Source organism: Podarcis bocagei (assembly GCF_964188305.1).
Source record: "Podarcis bocagei genome assembly, chromosome: 18".
Taxonomy (NCBI): domain Eukaryota; kingdom Metazoa; phylum Chordata; class Lepidosauria; order Squamata; family Lacertidae; genus Podarcis; species Podarcis bocagei.
In genome coordinates, this window is record NC_138144.1 from 9,524,375 (window position 1) to 9,542,971 (window position 18,597).

Here is an 18,597-nt window from a genome sequence, read left to right on the forward strand (position 1 = left end):
GAGCTTCTTGGGCTCCTAACAACGAGAGATTAAAAAAAATTAAAATAAAGCCGATGCAGGGGACTTTTGTTGAAAGAAAACAAATTGCACAGAAACCACAAAGGACACAAACCATCAGTCCAAATGTACTTTTAGAAAAACCTCAGATAAGAACAGATCCATTTGTATACAAGTCATCGGACCATCACAAAAGCTTTATACGGCGCGGAAGCTACACAAGGTCACGTCAAACAGGACTTAACTCAGATCAAAGCAAAAAAATATTGAAAGTATATACAACACTAAAATAAACCTCAAGTGCCAAATCTCCTGGGCAGATGGCAAAATGCCTCTTAAATAAATTAAAGGAAAGCACGAAGCAAACTTAAAATTCTAAATCTCTCTCAAAACACACAGAATGCTCTTAGGAGAATTCTCCAAACTTCAGCTCCTGCGGATAAGAGAAGGGGCATCTCTCTCCCCACAGCACAAGAGAGGAGCAGGAAACCCCAAATCTTTGGGGTGGGGGAATCCTAAGGCTGGGAGGGAAACTTGGGGGAGAAGACGGGGAAGCCCTTGACAGAAGGATATGTTGCCTAAATTACCTGTAATCTGCTATTCATTTTAGAAAGTTTATTTACAATGGTGCCTCGGGTTAAGTACCGTATTTTTTGCTCTATAAGACTCACTTTTTTCCTCCTAAAAAGTAAGGGGAAATGTCTGTGCGTCTTATGGAGCGAATGCAGGCTGCGCAGCTATCCCAGAAGCCAGAACAGCAAGAGGGATTGCTGCTTTCACTGCACAGCGATCCCTCTTGCTGTTCTGGCTTCTGAGATTCAGAATATTTGTTTTCCTCCTCCAAAAACTAGGTGCGTCTTGTGGTCTGGTGCGTCTTACAGAGCGAAAAATACAGTACTTAATTCGTTCCGGAGGTCCGTTCTTAACCTGAAACTGTTCTTAACCTGAAGCGCCACTTTAGCTAATGGGGCCTCCTGCTGCCGCTGCGCCTCTGGAGCATGATTTCTGTTCTTATCCTGAAGCAAAGTTCTTAACCTGAAGCACTATTTCTGGGTTAGTGGAGTCTATAACCTGAAGCGTATGTAACCTGAAGCATATGTAACCTGAAGTGTATGTAACCCGAGGTACCACTGTACTTATCTTTTTATTTATTTCACAAAAAAATTATTCTGCTAGATCAGGAAAAGAAAAACGACTTCGACTGGCCAGCTAAATCAGGCGTGGGGACTTGATGGGTCTCAAACCCTCAGTGAGTTAGGGGCTTCCCCGGCATGTGAAGACCCACTCTGGCAGATGGAGCAGATGAGACCAATAATAATAATAATAATAATAATAATAATTTATTATTTATACCCCGCCCATCTGGCGGGGTTTCCCCTGCCACTCTGTGCAGCTTCCAACAAAGTATTAAAATACAGTGGTCTGTTAAACATTAAAAGCTTCCCTAAACAGGGCTGCCTTCGGTTGTCTTCTAAAAGTCTGATAGTTGTTCTTCTCTTTGACATCTGGTGGGAGGGTGTTCCACAGGGCGGGTGCCACCACCGAGAAGGCCAAGAGTGGGCCCAATGGTCAAGAAGGCGGTTTCTGCCCATAAAGGGAAGTGAGGGGCAGGTGGGGCTCGTCCACCTGGGAAGGGAGCCCATCTAGGAGAAGGAAAACTCTGGCCCTAAACCGCCTTGTGGGACGTCTTTGGGAGAAGAAAACGCTCAGGAGCAAACCCTGAGTGCCTGGAGGCGGTTGGAGGATGGATGGCGGCTAACAGATTGAGGTTGAATCCTGACAAGACAGAAGTACTGTTTTGGGGGGACAGGAGGCGGGCAGGTGTGGGGGACTCCCTGGTCTTGAATGGGGTCACTGTGCCCCTGAAGGACCAGGTGCGCAGCCTGGGAGTCATTTTGGACTCACAGCTGTACATGGAGGCACAGGTCAATTCTGTGTCCAGGGCAGCTGTCTACCAACTCCATCTGGTACGCAGGATGAGACCCTCCCTGCCCACGGACTGTCTCGCCAGAGTGGTGCATGCTCTGGTTATCTCCCGCTTGGACTACTGCAATGCGCTCTACGTGGGGCTACCTTTGAAGGTGACCCGGAAACTACAACTAATCCAGAACGCGGCAGCTAGACTGGTGACTGGGAGCGGCCGCCGAGACCACATAACACTGGTCTTGAAAGACCTACATTGGCTCCCAGTACGTTTCCGAGCACAATTCAAAGTGTTGGTGCTGACCTTTAAAGCCCTAAACGGCCTCGGTCCAGTATACCTGAAGGAGCGTCTCCACCCCCATCGTTCTACCCGGACGCTGAGGTCCAGCACCGAGGGCCTTCTGGCAGTTCCCTCACTGCGAGAAGCAAAGCTACTGGGAATCAGGCAGAGAGCCTTCTCGGTAGTGGCGCCTTCCCTGTGGAACACCCTCCCACCAGATGTCAAAGAGAACAACAACTACCAGGCTTTTAGAAGACATCTGAAGGCAGCCCTGTTTCGGGAACCTTTAATGTTTGATGTATTATAGTATTTTAATATTCTTTTGGAAGCCGCCCAGAGTGGCTGGGGAAGCCCAGCCAGATGGGCGGGGTATAAATAATAAATTATTAATTACTATTATTATTATTATTATTATTATTATTACACAAATCCGGAACGGAGTCCCTAAAGCGGTTGGGTGGCGCCTTGACCGCCTCCTTCTAGCAACTCCTGCAGCCCAGCTGGTGCCAAACATCTCGGTTTGGTTTCCTTTGGGCCACATCAGCCAGGCCAAGAGGGGGGTCTTGTTGTCAGCAGCGGAGGAAGGGGCCTTCTTCCTCCCACTCAGCCGCCTTACAGCTGGGGGGGGAGGCAGAGGGCGGACCGTTTGGGCAGCGGGAAGCCTGCGCGCGCCCAAGCCACCGCGTCTCTCCCAGGAGAGACATCGCAAAATTGAATTATGTGTCAATTTCAAAACATGACTTTCCGTTCTCGTACCATTTCAGAAAGTTCAAATTGGACAGAGCCACCGTTCAGTGCGAACTAAATCAAATTTGCCCCACAACCCAACCACTTCTGCTGGAACGTGGCCCCCAATGGGTTTCTAACAGGGCAATGTGGCCCTCGCTCCAAAAGCAAAGCTGAAGCCATCAAACAAGGCCTACCCAATGCTCCCACGCCAGATTAACCTTTTAGTTCAAAATCTGCAGAAGGAGTGACCCCTGCCCCCATCTCCCATCCTTGCTCACCCACAAGACACTTAAGGAGGGAGGATTTGCGGTGGCTTGGGTGGAGGCCCCGCGGTGAGTGCCACCCGGCATTTTGTCACCCCCCTCAGCGATGACACCTCCAGACACACTCCTAGGCTTGGGCCCAAGGGAGGTCACTTTGGTGCTGCAAATGCAGCAGTTTGACTTCGCCTCCGGAGACGCACCGTATTTTTCGCTCTATAAGATGCACTTTTCCCCTCCTAAAAAGTAAGGGGAAATGTGTGTGCGTCTTATGGAGTGAATGCAGGCTGCGCAGCTATCCCAGAAGCCAGAACAGCAAGAGGGATCTCTGCTTTCGCTGCGCAGCGATCCCTCTTGCTGTTCTGGCTTCTGGGATAGCCGCGAGAAGCCTCCTCAGGGATGTCCTTCAGGGACGTTCCCCCTGCCCTGAAGAGGTTTTGTGTTGCTTTCGCAGAAGCCAGAACAGCAAGAGGGATCGCTGCTTTTGCTGCACAGCGATCCCTCTTGCTGTTCTGGCTTCTGGGATTCAGAATATTTTTCTTCTTGCCTTCCTCCTCCAAAAACGAGGTGCGTCTTATGGTGTGGTGCATCTTATAGAGCGAAAAATACGGTACTCCATTGTCTCTTGGGGGAGAGATGGATGCCAACCAAGCAAGCATTAAACCCCTTCTCTCCCTCCCCCATATAAAACATTCCCAGAAAATGGTGTGTCCCCACCCCCTGGAAGGAAAAACTGGCTAATCATCGAGTGGACATGGGATCCTTACCAAACTGTGGCGAGAACACGGCCCCAGTGGCCCCCATCAAAACATGGTAGGGAGCCCAGACTTCTAGGAGACCTCCTTATTTAATTAACTAATTAGAGTCAACATGATTAGAAGCAAGCCGAGCGGAGCTGAGCAGAGGAGGGAGAAGGGCGGAGGCGGTACAGAATGCTCTGGACTTCCCCATCTCACAAGGACCAGATACACTGGAAAAAGCCAGGCAATATGCCCCACAGGGGGGGAAACCCACATTGCCAACTTATCACCCCAGCGGCGCTCTTCTGCCTTTCTCATGCACAATCCAGGAACACAAGGATCTGCTGGTTTTGGTTCTCTCAGGACACATTCACACCAGAGGACATTTCTTTAAACACTCAGGGCTTCCTCCAAAGAATTTTCAGAGCTGTTGTTTGTTATGGGAGCTGAGAGTTGATACTCTATTCCTCTAAAAGGTAAAGGGACCCCTGACCATTAGGTCCAGTTGTGGCAGACTCTGGGGTTACGGCGCTCATCTCGCTTTATTGGCCAAGGGACAGCTTCCAGGTCATGTGGCCAGCATGACTAAGCCGCTTCTGGCAAACCAGAGCAGCACATGGAAATGCCGTTTACCTTCCCGCCAGAGTGGTACCTATTTATCTACTTGCACTTTGACGTGCTTTTGAACTGCTAGGTGGGCAGGAGCAGGGACCGAGCAATGGGAGCTCACCCCGTCACGGGGATTCGAACCGCAAATCCTAGGCTCTGTGGTTTAACCCACAGCGCCACCCGCGTCCCTAAAAGGTAAAGGGGCCCCTGACCATTAGGTCCAGTCGTGGCCGACTCGGGTTGCGGCGCTCATCTCTAACAGAACTACAATTCTCAGGTTTCCCTATGAAGAAGGATTTATGATTATACCACTCTGGGAATTACAGCTCTCTGGGGGGAATTGGACAACTCTCAGCACCCTTCTTAACAAACCGCAGTTCCCATAATTATTTGGGAAACGCCGTATCTGTTTAAAGTGGAATGATAAAGCTTTAAATGCAAGGTGTGGATGTGGCCTCAGTTTCTCATTTATTAAATCTTCATTCCTCCACATTTTCTCCAGCAATACCCGAACCTCTCTTTCAAATCCTCGTGAAAATTCAAATCAGCATTTAAATACGAATTTATTCTAATGAACACATTTTTGCAAGCAGTTTTCCTCAACGTACTGCACGTTTTTGATGTTATTTGCACTGATATGCATTTTATGCACCATTTCCCACAATACAGGCATTTTTTGCATCAACTGGCTGGCTGGAGAAAATTACATCGCAAAATTGAATTATGTGTGAATTTCAAAACATGACTTTCTGTCCTCGTATCATTTCAGAAAGTTCAGATTGGACAGATCCACCTTTCAGTGTGAACTAAATCAAATTTACCCCACAACCAACCACTTCCCAACGCTCCCCACTGCTGGAACGTGGCCCCCAATGGATTTCTACCAGGGCAATGTGGCCCTTGGTCCAAAAGCAGCGCTGAAGCCATCAAACAAGGCCTACCCAATACTCCCACGCCAGATTAACCTTTAGTTCAAAATCTGCAAAAGGACTGACCCCCTGCCCCCATCTCCCATCCTTGCAAATCCATGAGTCACTTAGGGAGGGAGCGATTTGCGTGTTGAGGAGCTGGGGAAATGGCTGCCAATTATAGTGTGCTGCTATCGACCCTTCTGTGTCAAGGGCTCCTTCTTCCACGGAGCAGAAAATAAGACTGAAAGATGAAGAAATGCAGGGGACCTTTGTTGAAAGAAAACACATTGCACAGAAAGAGAGAGAGAGAGAGAGAGAGATGCTGGTCACCATGGCAACCAAGGTGGAGTCGGGTACCACCATCTGAGCGACTCAGAGAACTAAGAGCCGGTTGCATAACGTTGCTTCTGAGTCCAGAAGGAACCGTGTTACATAAGCCACCACTGTCTCCCCTCTTTTCCACCACCCACCCAGTAAGGATGGGTTTGGGTGAAACATGGGGAAAAGGCGGACAGCAAAATTGCAGGCTTTGGCCTGCAGGAACCGTTTCTGCTTCCGCTTATCAAAAGACACACACACACACACAAAAGAATTGAAGCAAAAACTACAGACACCACTCCTTGACTGCAGGTTCCAGAGAGGAAAGCATGAGAAACACTGAGAAATGTAAGAACAGCCGGCTGGATCAGGGGCCACCGGAGTCAACACCCTGTTCTCACAATGGCCAAATATCCCAGAATTCCTAGGAGCCGAGATAGACTGCCTCTGGTCATGGAGGTTCGATAAGAAAGCAGGAAGAGACTGGCTTCTAGAGCAATCCAATCTAAACCATCATTCTGTTCTCACAGTGGCCAACTAGATGCCTCTCTTGGGAAACCCACAAGCCGGGTCCGGGCACAAGAGCAACGTTCTCCTGTTGTTTCCTTCCTGGTTAGTAATCACTGATAGCCTCCTCTTGTGTGAATCCCCTTTTAAAGACATCTAGGTTGGTGGGAGGGACGCAAGTGGCGCTGTGGGTTAAACCACAGAGCCTAGGACTTGCTGATTAGAAGGTCGAAGGTTCGAATCCCCGCAGCGGGGTGAGCTCCCGTTGCTCGGTCCCTGCTCCTCCCAACCTAGCAGTTCGAAAGCACATCAAAGTGCAAGTAGATAAAGAGGTACCGCTCCAGCGGGAAGGTAAACGGCGTTTCTGTGCGCTGCTCTGGTTCGCCAGAAGCAGCTTAGTCCTGCTGGCCACATGACCCGGAAGCTGTACGCCGGCTCCCTCGGCCAATAAAGCGAGATGAGCGCCGCAACCCCAGAGTCGGCCACGACTGGACCTAATGGTCAGGGGTCCCTTTACCTTTACCTAGGTTGGTGGGATGGAGTTCCGCAGCCTAACAATGTGCCACAAGAGAGGTGAAGGTTTTTGGTTTTTTTAGGGTCTGTGTCTATTTCTTGGGGTTGTACGCGGCTGACGAAGACTACCTTCTGCACTCAGTTCTCAGCTGCGGGTGCAGGATGTGGCCATCTCTGAGGTGCGTTCTGTGGTCTCCTAGGAAACTGGCCATGAATGGCTCTTTTCCCAATGGGACCCGTTTCTTCGGCAGGGGAAGTGTTGGCGGTGGCCAAATTGCAGTCATGGCGCAGAGGAGGGGAACTTATTCCAAATCTGTTCCAAAAGAGGCTTTGTCAAAAGCCGAGGCGGCAAACCACTCCGCTCTCCTTCTCTCTCTCTCTCTCTCCCCTCTTTCAAATGCGGCTAATTCTGAGGGGTCCCTCTGTCCCAGACAATACCTTGGAACTTGGCGGCGCTCGCATGCGCAGGCAGTTCCGAGGTTCCAAACAGATTCCGGAACATTCTTATGCAAAGTGGAGTCCGAGTTTGGAGGAGGACAAAAACCGAGGCAGAAATTGGGGGAGTCTCCAAGCGTTAGAAACGCAAGATATATAATCTCATCGCCAATTGGCACCTTAAATCTAGGTTAAGATGTCTAGGCGCCTTTTTTATGATGCAATTTGTTATTATCATCATTATTTTTCATTTCATTTCTATACCACTTTCTCTTTTAAAGAAAAAAAACTCAAAGCGGTTTTCAACACATTAAAACATCAAATAAAACATTCCAGAATAAAACAAATTAAGGCTTCTAGGAAAATATTTCAGATCCTTTTCTCAGGGACATTTGGCTTTCCCCCCACTGATTTACCTACTTAATTTACAGAGCTGCCCCATAGCAGGAGGACTCTAGGAAGGCAGGGTGGTGTAGTGGTTAGAGTGTCGGACGAGGAGCTGGGAGATCAGAGTTCGAGTCCCCACTCAGTCATGGAACTCACTGGGCGACCTTGGAGTCACAGTCTCTTGGCCCACCTCACAGGGTCGTTGTGGGATTAACTGAGGAGGGGGGTGGACCATGGACTCCTTGGAGAAAAAGATGGGAGATAAATGCAATTGATAAGCTCTTCCGCTGACCTGCTTAAGGAAGCTGGAGGGGCAGCCAGGTGGAGATGCCAGCCACCCACCTGGCATCCAGGAATCTCTGCAGGGGCCCGCACCAGTTGCAAAACGCGCCTGGCACCCGGCTAATTTCTAACACCGGAACCCTCCATACGCCGATGAATGCGCCCTTCTTCAAAACAGCTGCCTCCAGGTTCTACTTCCATTCACCCATATATCTAGCTCTTTTGTGCAACGCAGGTATGCTGCCTTGAAGGAATGGGTTTCCCAAACCCCAAAACTGACTGTGCAGGCAGTTTGAAACTGCACCAAAATCCCTATTTTTCCTTAGCTAAAATGCTTTAACTTGAGCCCTTGAGCCGAAACCCAGCTGTATAAACAAGTGCTCAGAGCCCTCTCCTTTATCAGTTTGTGACGGCAAGTATGGCCTTGACTGTACCAGTAGAACAGAGAAGACGTGTCTGTTCCTTATCTTACGTCCTGACCACAAAGACGCACAGACCCAGTCTGGGAACAGCGCCAGAGTGTGTTCTCGGAGATGGTGACCTCTTGCTCCAAGATAAGAGTAGGAATAGGAAGATCCTTTTATGGTCAGAAGTACAGGAAGGAATACCCTTTTATGGTTAAGAGTGCCGAAGCAGGAACATCTGTGATGTCAACCTGCGTACATAGGCTGACGTGGTTGGATTCCTGGGGAAGGAGGGAGAGGGTACCTGGAGCATATATATACCGCATGAAACTTCTCATTTCTTTGGACTTGCTGTGGACTGACCACGCAAGTGCCTTCTGCTATCCGGAGAGCAGAATAAACTCTTTCTTTGAACCAACCCCGGTGTCATTTGCCTTCCTTCCTCCTGTCCGGGAGCAACGCAGACCCAATCGGTGAACTCCAATAAGGCTACAGCCTTACACTGAGTCAGGCCATAGGGCTCCATCTGGCTTGGTACTGTCCACACTGACCGGCAGCATCTCTCCCAGTCCTACCTAGAGATGCCTTCGGGAGAGGGGACGTGGGACCTTTGGCATGCAAAGCTGACACTCTGCGGCTGAGCTGCGGCCCTGCCCTTTAAAAGCAAAGCAATGACCCGTTTAGATAGGAAGCGGCCTTCTAGGTCAGTGCTGTCCACGCGGACTGGCAGCAGCAGCATTTCAAAACAAGGGTCTTTCTGAGATGCCAGGGGAGACTGAACCTTCTGCATGCAAAGCAGCTGTTCTGCCGCAGAGCCTTTCCCTATCTTAAAAATGAGGTATAGAAACGAAATGAATATTAATAATAATAATAATTGTTGTTGTTGTCAGCCGCTCTGAGCCCGGCTTCAGCTGGGGAGGGCGGGATATAAATAAATTATTATTATTATTATTATTATTATTATTATTATTATTCTGCAAACTGAAGATAAATTTAGAGCTTCACCCACGACAAACAGTGGGTGGAACCTAATGAATTGCCTGAAAAACCTTTTATGTTTCCTGCTTGCAAAATTGCACCTTCAAATTAAAAGAAAGAGAGAAAGAGGCAGGATTAAAAGCTTTTAGGAAGGGGCCAAGGGAGTAATCCTTCTGGGAAAGGAAGCTGGACTCTCCCCTTTCAGCCGGGGCAAGCTCTGCTGCCAAGAGGGATGCATTCAAATTATGGGCAACGAGAAACACACAAACACACAAACACACACACCCCTTCGAAAAGCTCACATCCCTTTGCCATCGCTTGAATCTTTACAAGGAGAACAGGAGGGGCGTGCAGAGTTCCTCTTGACCTAATTCAAGCTGAGCGTGCTTGGATTTTATATAACGGGACTTCGGCTTGGAAAGAAGAGAGAGAGAGAGCGAGTGGTTGAGAAGGAAAGGCGGAGAATGGCACCCACAAAGGAACAGAGGGGTGTTCTGTTTGTTGGGTGAGGGATGAGACAGCTCATATCACTGACGCCCAAACTTTTTTGGGGGGGCCCTGCCACCTTGGTTCCACAACCTCATCCCCAGTGCCCCATGCCCAATAAAAAAAATATTCAGACTATAATAATAATAATAATTTTTTATTTGTACCCCGCCCTTCCCGGTTCAAAAACCGGGTTCAGGACAACTAACAACAAATTTAAAACACTTAAGTGTTTGATAGATTATTGTATTTTAATATTCAGTTGGAAGCCGGCCAGAGTGGCTGGGGAAACCCAGCCAGATGGGCGGGATATAAATAAATTATTATTATTATTATTATTATTATTATTATTATTATTATTATTATTATTATCACCATCATCATCATATCAACTAAAGCATACATACAGAATCATAGAAACAATAACATTCAAAGCAGTGGCCCACTTACTCAAAATCCAACTGAAACTTAAGTTTAATTAATTCAACAAAACTGATGAAATTGATCCAGTGATGCCAGCTTTTCACACAGTCCTTTACACCGCCAACGAACGCCCCCCTCCCCTGCTGCCACCTCACTTTTTAGCACCCCGCCTAGACTAACTGCCCCCCCCATGGGGAATTACCACCTACTTTGGAACTCCCCTGGGTATTTCCACCCTGAGAAACTCACACACCTCCAAGCACCCAAACGACAAAAGCAACCCCCCCACACACAAAAAAAGGCCCACTCCTGAGATATTATGGCTCTCTGAACACCACCCATATAGAACGAGGAATGGTGCATGTAACTAGTGTGCAACACACCCACGGGGGGAAAACCAATGGTGTCCAGGGTTATAAAGACTGCGGAGAGAATAATTGGGTGCACTCTTCCCACCTTGGATCAAATCTATGCTTCCAGGTGCCATAAGAAAGCTGCAGAGATAGCGCAGGATAGTGCGCTCCCCGGAAATGATCTCTTTCAGCTTCTGCCTTCTGGAAGAAGGTACAGGGTTATAAAGACCAGGACTAGCCACCTGAGAAACAGTTTCTACCCGAATGCAATTTTGGATTTAAATGCAGTGTAAGGTAGTCTCCGGGGACACGGGTGGCGCTGTGGGTTAAACCACAGAGCCTAGGACTTGCAGATCAGAAGGTCAGTGGTTCGAATCCCCGCGACGGGGTGAGCTCCTGTTGCTCGGTCCCAGCTCCTGCCCACCTAGCAGTTCGAAAGCACGTCAAAGTGCAAGTAAATAAATAGGTACTGCTCCGGCGGGAAGGTAAACGGCGTTTCCGTGCGCTGCTCTGGTTCGCCAGAAGCGGCTTAGTCATGCTGGCCACATGACCCGGAAGCTGTACGCCGGCTCCCTCGGCCAATAAAGCGAGATGAGCGCCGCAACCCCAGAGTTGGCGTAACCCGAAAAAACGCAACCTGAAGCGGCTGTAACCCAAGGTATGAATGTATAAGGGGCAGCACAAGATATAATGCATAAGGTCCTCTACTTCAGGGCATCCCCTAATGCAAACACGTTCGTTTGTTGGTCTGCCTCTGTGTCTCCACAGTCAGACTCGGAGGCAGCAAGGCTTTTGAATGCCACTATCTGGAAAACTGCAGGAGGGGAGAGTGTTTTTGTCCCTTCTTTGTTTAAAAATCACGCCAGCTATGTGCACCCACCCCCTCACCCACCTCCACCCCGGCCGATATTTTGTTGGGTGCATCGCTCTTGCCCCACCACAGAGCCCTGCCTCCTCTTGCATTCCACAGACTGGAGAGAGAGAGAAAGAGAGAGGGAAGGAAAGGGAGAGAAAGAGGACGGCATAAACAGCTGCTGTGTGCATATGGCAGGGGAAGATTTTTGGGCAGATGTCCAGGGCCCCACTCAGCAAAAGAAGCAGGAACCCCGCCAACAAAACAGGGCTGTCTTGGTACGTCGGTTTTGATATATCTTGATTTATTCAGTAGATGCATATCCCTACCTTTTAGGAATCTTTCCTTACACGAGAAAACCACACCCACTCACCGGTGGATAGCAGCACAAGATGCTTTCCTGATGCTGTGCCAGTAATGTCCACACTGACTGGCAGCAGCAGCAGCATCACTCCAGGGTTACAGGGGGAAATCTCCTGGCGCCTGGCTAATTTCTAGCACTGTAAGGAGAGGACGTTGGACAAGATGGGCCCGATCCAGGATGACTCTTCTTCAATTATGCTCTCTTTTCTTGCAGCTCAGTCCCCAGGGGGCATCTTCAGGTGGGGCTGAGAGATATCCCACCCCCCATGTCTGAAATCCTGGAGAGCTGCTCCCAATGTAGACAAAACTGAGCTAGATGGATTAAGGGTCTAAGGCAGTGCCCTCAATTAAATTAGCTGTTTATGCAAAAGCATAAGGACTAGCTGGATGATCCTCAGGGATCCTCTCAAATCTACAATTCTGTGATTCTATGACTCCCCCCCCCCCACACCCCTGTCGCTTGATCTAGCTGCTTCAGGGCTGTTCTCATGGGCTACGACCAACTTACAACTCCCAATCAGTGGGATGCTCTCCCCAGGAAGGTTCGGCTGGTGCCTTCATTATACAGTGGTACCTCTGCAGGTGGCGCTGTGGGTTAAACCACAGAGCCTAGGACTTGCCAATCAGAAGGTCGGTAGTTCAAATCCCCGCGACGGAGTGAGCTCCCCTTGCTCGGTCCCTGCTCCTGCCAACCTAGCAGTTCGAAAGCACGTCAAAGTGCAAGTAGATAAAGAGGTACCGCTCCGGCGGGAAGGTAAACGGCGTTTCCGTGCACTGCTCTGGTTCGCCAGAAGCGGCTTAGTCCTGCTGGCCACATGACCCGGAAGCTGTACGCCGGCTCCCTCGGCCAATAAAGCGAGATGAGCGCCGCAACCCCAGAGTCGGCCACGACTGTACCTAATGGTCAGGGGTCCCTTTACCTTTACCTCTGGTTACGAACGGTTTCAGCTTTAGAACGGACCTCCAGAAGGAATTAAGTTCATAACCAGAGGTACCACTGTACACCTTTAGGCGCCAGGCAAAAACATTCCTTTCCAGTCAGGCCTTTGGCCGGTTGGCATCCAATGTCCTTTTATATTTTTCGTGGGAGGGGACGTTATTGGGGGGGGGTTGGTTCTTATTTTTTTTATGCAGTTTGTGGTGTGTTTTTTTAATCGTAATTTTATGTTGCAAACCGCCCTGAGACCTACTGATAAAGGGCGATGTAGAAAATTTAATAATAATAATTGCAATGGGTCTACCTTGAGTAGCATCATAGAATCACAGAACTGTAGAGTTGGAAGGGACCCCAAGGGTCATCAAGTCCAACCCCCTGCAATGCATTATATTTATGCAAGGAATTATATTTATTTCTCTATATATATCTGTCTGTCTGTCTGCCTGACCATCAGGGGATTCGAACCGCTGACCTTCTGATCGGCAAGCTCTAGGCTCAGTGGGCGCAGTTCCCCCTCCAATCCCATTTCTTTAGGGACATGGGATGCTGCCTTACACCTTAGCTTAGTCAGACCCTTCATTGGCCCACTAAGCTCAGTATCGTCTGCACTGGCCGGCAGCTGCCCTCCAGAGTTTCCATGCAGGGCGCCGCCTCCCAACCTCATCTGGAGAAGCCAGGGATTGAACTATGGGACTTTGTGCACGCAAAGCAGATGCGCTGTCTGTCTGTGCTTCTCCCTCTTGGGAATGTGGACTGGAAGAATGTGTGTGTTTTATGCTGAAACGGCAGAGCGATGCAGTTAGATAATGATAGACGCTGAGTTTCAAAGCCTTGCACACTTCCCTGCCCCCCCCCTTTAAAATGGCAAGGGACATTTGTGGAAATCACAGCTGCATAGAACTGATGAGGACCCCCTCCCATCGAAAGTCAAGGGGAAAAGAAACTGTACAACCTGCAGAAGACCTAAGAAGGCAGCCCTATATAGGGAGGTTTTTAATGTACAATGTTTTGTTTTGTTTTTTGTATATGCAGCCTGCCACCCAGAGTGGCTGGGGCAACCAAGTCAGATGGGTGGGGAATGATAAATGATAGATAGATATAGATAGATACAGTGGTGCCCCGCAAGACGAATGCCCCGCAAGACGGAAAACTCGCTAGACGAAAGAGTTTTCTGTTTTGGAGGTGCTTCGCAAAATGAATTTCCTATGGGCTTGCTTCGCAAGACGACAATGTCTTGCGAGTTCCTGCTGGTTTTTCCCCCCTTCCCCCCTTTTTCTAAGCCGCTAAGCCGCTTATCAGCTGATCCGATCAGCAGATAAACTGCTAAAAGCCGCTAATAGCGCTAATCCTCTAATCCGTCAATGGGCTTGCTTTGCAAGACGAAAAAACCGCTAGACGAAGAGAATCATGGAACGGATTATTTTCGTCTTGCGAGGCACCACTGTAGATAGATAGATAGATAGATAGATAGATAGATAGATAGATAGATGGGACGCAGGTGGCGCTGTGGGTTAAACCACAGAGCCTAGGACTTGCCGATCAGAAGGTCAGTGGTTCGAATCCCCACGACGGAGTGAGCTCCCGTCGCTCGGTCCCTGCTCCTGCCAACCTGGCAGTTCAAAAGGACGTCAAGGTGCAAATAGATAGGTACCGCTCCGGCGGGAAGGTAAACGGCGTTTCTGTGCACTGCTCTGGTTCACCAGAAGGGGCTTAGTCATGCTGGCCACATGACCTAGAAAAACTGTCTGTGGACAAACGCCAGCTCCCTCGGCCTACAGAGCGAGATGAACATGCAACCCCAGAGTCGTCCGTGACTGGGCCTAATGGTCAGGGGTACCTTTACCTTCACCTCTAGCCCAAAGTCTGCACAGAATGTACAAGGAATTTTATATGCTCGTTCGGGGCTACCACCGACAAGCCTCTTCTGTCACCTTCAGCTGGAAGCTTGGTTTCCAAAACACCAGTGCACTCCTGCCCAATGAGCATGCGCAAAGGGCTCCTTTGTTCGACCCTTCTCCCAGGCCCTGAAAGCGAGGGTGTGAAGCACAAGGAACAACAACGTCTCGGAGCACCGCCTACATTGCTGTATTCAACGTCTGTATTCGAGGGAGGGGGCGACAACAATTCCTCCTGTTGGCAGTGGGAAGGTAAACCGGTTAAACGCCTTGTACCCTAAGCCAATGGAGGCGTATTGACAGGAGCCAGATGGCATCAGCTCTGCCAACTCACCACGAAGCAGGGGGCAGATATTAAGGGGGGCACAATGCCTCCCCCACCAATCAAGATTATGTCCCAGCTGGAGATTCCCCTCCGTCTCAAGGGGTTGGCTGGAACAGGCCAAAGAGCGCCCATCTAGTCCAGTATCCTGTTCCCACAGTGGCCAAATGCCCCTAAGAACCTAGGAATCAAGTTAGACTGCCACTAGACCTGGAGGTTCCAGAAGATGAGCCCTGTAGCTGGGTGGCCCCATGGTCCAGCGTCCTGTCCCCTCAGCAGCCAAGCAGGTGCTCCTAAGGCAGCGGTTCTCAATTGTGGGTCCCCAGATGTTGTTGGACTACAACTCCCATCATCCCAAGGCCAGAGCTCAGGGATGATGGGAGTTGTAGTCCAACAACGTCTGGGGACCCACTGGTTGAGAACTGCTGCCCTAAGGGAAGTCCTCAAACAGGACTTTCAACCAGTGTTCAAAATTAGCCAGCCACAAGGCACATTTTGCACCTGACTCTCTGCCAAGGGCGCGGGTGGCGCTGTGGGTTAAACCACAGAGCTTAGGTCTTGCTGATCAGAAGGTCGGCGGTTCAAATCCCTGTGACGGAGTGAGCTCCCGCTTGGTCCCAGCTCCTGCCAACCTAGCAGTTTGAAAGCACGTCAAAGCGCAAGTAGATAAATAGGTACCGCTCTGGCGGGAAGGTAAACAGTGTTTCCGTGCGCTGCTCTGGTTCGCCAGAAGCTGCTTAGTCATGCTGGCCAAATGACCCGGAAGCTGTACGCCAGCTCCCTCGGCCAATAAAGCGAGATGAGCGCTGCAACCCCAGAGTCGGCCACGACTGGACCTAACGGTCAGGGGTCCCTTTACCTTTTTATCTGCCAGGTGAAGATGCCTGGGAGCCACAATTGCGCCTGACATCTTCCCCATCTAGGTATCCCTGGATCTGCACTATTTTCAAACACCAACACCCCCTCCTGTAGAATTATCTCCAATATATTTTATCTGCACGATCAGAATGAATTTCAGCAACTAAAATGCATTTTCTGTGCAGCCTGAGCAGGAGCAGTGAACAACATTATAGTGAATTGTTGTCGCTTGTCTTGGCTTTCCCCACTGCCCTGCTCAGAGTTGGGAAGAATATCCCCATGTTATGAACGGTCTGTCACCATTACGAAAAAGAGATCGGAATAGGCCAATAGATAGGTCTTTGGATCAAGTGACTTTCCTTCTTTTAAGTTCTCAAAGTTCTTAACCTGGCCCAAGGTTGTCCTCTGAACTAGCCAGATGTTGAACTAAGAATCCATCACAGTCAGTCCTTCATTTGGAAAATAAGACTTTAGAGCCGTCTTGCCACAAAAGCACAACTAGGCATTGTGTTTTGGCGTTGGCAACCTTGGTTTCAGCCTTAATTTAAGGAGCCTTGTTTCTTTGTTCATCTGAGTTTTTAACACCGCTTTCAACCCAAACAAGTTCATACAGTTTTAGCAAACTCTGGCACGTTAAGCCTGCTGCTGTTACACCTAGGTAAAGGTAAAGGGACCCCTGTCCATTAGGTCCAGTCGTGGCCGACTCTGGGGTTGCGGCGCTCATCTCGCTTTACTGGCCGAGGGAGCCGGCGTACAGCTTCCAGGTCATGTGGCCAAACTGCTAGGTTGGCAGGAGCAGGGACCGATCAATGGGAGCTCAGCCCATCACGGGGATTCGAACCACCGACCTTCTGATCGGCAAATCCTAGGCTCTGCTGTTACACCTAGTTTGATCCAAAGTCCTCTGGAAAAGGGGGGAGGATGACTGGGGCACAGAGTGAGCCCCAATTTCAGCAACTGTCTCCCATTTTCCATCCCTCACCCATAAACAGGAGTCCTGCAAGACAGATGCAAACACGGAAAATAAACATAATTTATCAACTCTAAAACTTCAGGATATGGCCGGTCCAAAAAGGTAAATGTTCAGCCCTAAATACTGACAGGTCTCCCATCGGGCTGCCCTGCACTCTGTATTTAAATGCATCGGATTCCAAACCTACTCACTAAAATCTGAACCCCACAAAAATATCTCTAAACGATGCCCACTGTAAGCATTTTTTGTACTTGCAAAATACACACAACTTATTCCATTTCTGCCAGCCTCCATGAATTATGGCACTGGAGCTCCATTCATTTGTGAGTCCTCCTGTTCCCACCCACCAATGCCAGCACTACGTGGCTTCAAGCGTACTGGCTGCCTTGAGGTCTAGAAACTTGGGGTGTTTGGTATTTTTTTAAAAAAGCGGGGGAGGGTAAGGAAAACTGAGAGTTAAAATTCTCCAGGGTGTGATTTCTCTTCTCAAGGCCAATTATTGTGGTTTCACAAATGCTGGCACAGAATCCACATCACCCTGGCTGCAATATTTATGTACTGCTTTTAAACATATAAATCTGGGTTTGTCTGGGGCCTTTTGGGAGGAGGGGGCTGCAACATGGCTGCCAAAGACACCATTCTGCTTGGGGGGCTGCGACGTGCCAAAGCCACACTTCCCCGCAAAGCCTTTGCTGTGCCCATTTTGCAGAATCACAGAATTACAAAGCTGGATGGGAGCATCTCAGGTGATAGGAAGCCTCTTTGAATTGGGGGTGGGGGAGAGATCACAGAACAGGTTAAATCTCTGGTAGCATATCCAGGCGGGACGCGGGTGGCGCTGTAGGTTAAACCACAGAGCCTTGGGCTTGCCGCTCCCGTTGCTCGGTCCCTGCCCCTGCCAACCTAGCAGTTCGAAAGCACGTCAAAGTGCAAGTAGATAAATAGGTACCACTCTGGCAGGAAGGTAAACGGCATTTCCGTGAGCTGCTCTGGTTCGCCAGAAGCGGCTTAGTCATGCTGGCCACATGACCCGGAAGCTGTACGCCAGCTCCCTCGGCCAATAAAGCGAGATGAGCGCTGCAACCCCAGAGTTGGTCACGACTGGACCTAATGGTCAAGGGTCCCTTTACCTTTACCTTTAGCATATCCAGGTAGGGTCAGAGACCGCAGTGGGACACTGCCAGTCAGTGTGGACAGTGATGAGCGAACACTGATGATGAACAGTGATGATGACAGTGTGAACAGTAGAAGGCAGCTTTCTGTTTAATTCAGTCCATGAGGACTAGAATCTTGATCTGTTTTTAAGGGAAGGGCAGAGCTCTGGGGTAGGCCATCAGCTTTGCATTAAGTGGGTTTCAGATCCAATCTTGAGGGGGGGGGACCCCGTCTGAAATCCTAGAGAGTCACTGCTGCCAGCCAGTGTACTGAAACAGATGGATCAGTGGGTTTGTATATGGCAGCCGGGAAGATCCTCTGCCTGAAGCCCCGGAGGGCGGCTGCCAGTCAGTGCAGCAACACTGAGCCCAGATGCACAAGGGCCTGACTTCGCAAAAACACACAGAGATAGAGACCAGCGTCCATCCCATGCCCTCCTGCACGCATCCTGACCTTGCTTGGATATTGCCCTTTCCAATGCATGCGTTGGAAGCTTGGGGGGAGTGGTAATTCGCTCCTCCCCCCCCCTTTAATGGCTCCCTGGCCAGCTGCAGCAACCTCCTGCTGAAATGGCAACGCACCTAATTATTATTATTTTTAGCAAGAACCGCGCGCAACCCGCAAAGGACAACCCGCCCGGTGCCTCCGCTGCCACCGAGCCGACATGCAAACAAGCCCTTGTTGTTGCTATGCTTTCAATTGGCTC

General features: G+C 49.6%; 1 protein-coding gene across 4 annotated transcripts in view; it reads right to left on the minus strand.

Annotated features, from left to right (window-relative positions):
• ABHD8 (abhydrolase domain containing 8) overlaps positions 1 to 18,597 on the minus strand; it is a 49,369-nt gene that overhangs the window by 12,761 nt on the left and 18,011 nt on the right. The window contains exon 1 of one of the 4 annotated variants that reach the window (XM_081177900.1): positions 6,917 to 7,160. The exons of 2 other annotated variants lie outside the window; for them this stretch is intronic. The gene's annotated coding sequence lies outside the window, so the exon portion shown is untranslated. Of the gene's footprint in view, positions 1 to 6,791; positions 7,161 to 18,597 lie in introns of those variants that run through there. One more of the 4 variants, XM_081177899.1, reaches the window with a different exon arrangement.